Source organism: Sinocyclocheilus rhinocerous, unplaced genomic scaffold (genome assembly GCF_001515625.1).
Source record: "Sinocyclocheilus rhinocerous isolate Xijiao unplaced genomic scaffold, SAMN03320098_v1.1 scaffold3413, whole genome shotgun sequence".
Classification (NCBI taxonomy): domain Eukaryota; kingdom Metazoa; phylum Chordata; class Actinopteri; order Cypriniformes; family Cyprinidae; genus Sinocyclocheilus; species Sinocyclocheilus rhinocerous.
The window spans coordinates 4,851-7,881 of record NW_015660517.1 but is presented as its reverse complement, the minus strand read 5'-3'; the positions used below and the strand labels follow the sequence as shown (position 1 = coordinate 7,881).

At 36.4% G+C, this 3,031-nt stretch overlaps 1 pseudogene; it reads right to left on the bottom strand.

Moving 5' to 3' along the window:
* The window catches only part of LOC107725283 (toll-like receptor 13), a 13,042-nt pseudogene extending 10,724 nt beyond the window's left edge, over positions 1–2,318 (bottom strand).
* Positions 2,319–3,031: the final 713 nt, after the last annotated feature.

Sequence of the window (3,031 nt, the reverse complement as noted above, 5' to 3'; positions counted from 1 at the left end):
TAAAACTGTACATTTTAGAGTGGCCTTTTATTGTGGTCAGCCTAAGGCACACCTGTGCAATAATCGTGCTGTCTAATCAGCATCTTGATATGCCACACCTGTGAGGTGGATGAATTATCTCGGCAAAGGAGAAGTGCTCACTAACACAGATTTAGACAGATTTGTGAACAATATTTGAGAGAAATAGGCCTTTTGTGTACATAGAAAACGTCTTAGATCTTTGAGTTCAGCTCATGAAAAATGGGGGCAAAAACAAAAGTGTTGCATTTATAATTTTGTACCAGGCCAGGCATTGGTACAGTCACATGAGAGATAATTTCCTCGTAGATCAAGGTAAATCAATGTTGGAAAAGACCGGATCAATGTCTCATTAATGACTGATAATGCATTCTTGCTTACATGCAACAGATGCAGTTTACTGAGATTTGCATCAATGAGAAAGTCCAAAGATTGCAAGCCGACTTTAGACAGGTGGAGTGTCTTGAGGACCTGGAGTGGCAGAAATATTTTTGTTGTGAGTAAAATAAAATAATTTCTGCTGAGATCCAGTACCCACAGATAAGGAGTATAAGTAAATGTATCGGGATGTAAAGAATTTATATTAAGATTCTCTGCTTGAAGTTCTTCCAAATGCCACAGTCCCTTGAAAAGATTTGAAGGAAAATAAAGCATTCCTTTATGACCTTGGCTAAAAATGTTCAGAGTCTTTAGCTTTCTCAGATATTGAAAGGGTGGTTGTGCAAGAGGCTCTTGACTGCCATATGAAATATAGTTATTGTTCAACAGAAGTGTTTTCAGGTTTGGGAGTCTGGAGAACACAGAAGCTTTTATTGAACACTGAGAGAGCTTGTTTGATTGCAAATTCAGGAAAATTAAATTTGTCAGTCTATTGAAGGACCCCGCTTCAATACATGATATTTGATTGTCTGGTAGAGACAAATTCTTCAGTGAATTTAAGGAGTCAAAATCTCCCCTACGGACAGAGTCCAGCTTGTTATTTGCTAGATCCAAATTCTCAAGTTTTTGAAGATCTTTTTAAAAATATCTGTTGAGAGAGAGTTTGTTAGAGCCTATCATTAGAGTTGTTAAATGTTTCAGATCTTTAAAAGCAAATTCCTCAATAAAAGATATTTCATTGCTATAAATCTGAAGGGTCCGTAATTGGGTTAAGTTAGCTAAATCAACACTACTTATGTTCTTAATATTGTTGAAGGTGAGGTCCAAAAAACGAAGACCTGGTAGGCTGTTGACGACAGCAGGGACACTGTATAGTTGTTATTGGAGAGATCAAGCTGAGTTAACTGTGTGCAGAACTGCATCTCATCTTTTGATATGGATGTAATGTTGTTCCACTGCAAGCCTAGAAATTTCAAAGGTGAAATCAGACAGACGTCCCTTATCAAAGCTCTCACTTTTATATCCCCCAGAAAGTGTAGCCTCAGGCTGGTCAAAGAAGAGTTGAAGGTTTGTAGGAGATCTGTGATCTTCTCCAGGGGCAATTGTATTCCGCTTAAATTTAGATGTTGCACACTTTGTAGATACCTTTTGTCCTGCACATCCCATGTCATGTTTTCAGTAATAAAAGCCAAGACCAAATGATCAAGGTGAGGGAAAATATCTGCAGTGATACTGAACACTTTCAAAGGATTTTGAAATAAATCCAGGACCTGTAGTCTCAAAGATATGTTGGACAGCTCCGAGGTGTGAAAAGAGGTGAAGCCATTACTCCCAATGTGCACTTCCTGTAACTGTGGTAATAAAAAGAGCTGCTGAACTTTGCTAATTTTCTTCAGATAATTTCTGGACAGATTTACTTTTCTTAAACTGGTCAGGGGTGAAAATGCAGAGAAGTTTATATTTGTGATCAAGTTTTCATTTAGATGTAAGACAGTGAGATTTCCCAGATTCTGAAACATTCCTCCCAAGATATCTGTCAGTTTGTTGTAGGCCAGATTTAACTCCTGCAAAGCCACCAAACTGCTGAACGCTCCTTCCTCCACTTCCCGGATCTTATTGTGTAGTGCATTAAGACTTTTAAGATTAGACAGTTGAGAGAAATACTCTTTGATTATCTTCTGTATGACATTGTTAGAAATGTCCAAATATGTGGCTTTGTCCGGTATATTCCCTGGTACGAAATGCAGGGACCTCTTATTACAAAACACATTTATGTTTTGTGCATATTTCAAAGACCCTCTGACAGTGTAGTTCTTTACTGAGTATCCATTTACAAGATTTATGGAAATACAGCAGTAAAGCAGCCATGAGGTCAAACTACAGTATTTATTGAAGCACAAACCATGTTCTCTCTTAGACATTTTGAGATTTACCCTGATATGACCACTTAAATGGAGTATATCATCCAGTTGACTTTTCTTAGCTTCGGTTTTCCCAAGAAAGAGAACACCAGTGTAAGTAATGGTTTATTAACTGATGCATCATTATTACCTTTGCATTGAGTCACTGGGCACAGAACAGAATTAAGTGCTGCTAAAATGCCTGTGCATTGAGTAAACACTATAAAAATTACTGTATGCACATTGCACTGTACAAAACATTTTAATATATAATTAGGTGACTCTACTTACAAAATGTTAGGAAATCTGTTGCCTAAAAGTAAATACTTTTCACCCCAAATAAAAAAAATAAAAATAAAAGTTGGGCATATATGAAATATCTGGGTTACACATCGACTTTTAATACAAGTTAACTGAACAAGAGAAAACATGTATGTCACTTATGTTTAGGTTTTAACTAGTACAGTATATATATATTTTTTGGTGTGGAGGGAAGCTTATTTACTTAATTTTCCAATGGCAACTGGTTGTCTAGTAAATTAATATTAACACCTTTTTGTGCATAATTAAATAAAGCTGCAGTCCGTAACTTTTTTTGGTTAAAAATTATCCAAAATCAATATTTGAGCAAGTACATAACCAGCCAGTGTTCAAAACTATTGCCTTACTTTAGCCCGATTCACAACGGTCAGCTTATAATAATGTTTTCTAATTTGAGTGGTACGGGTAGGTTT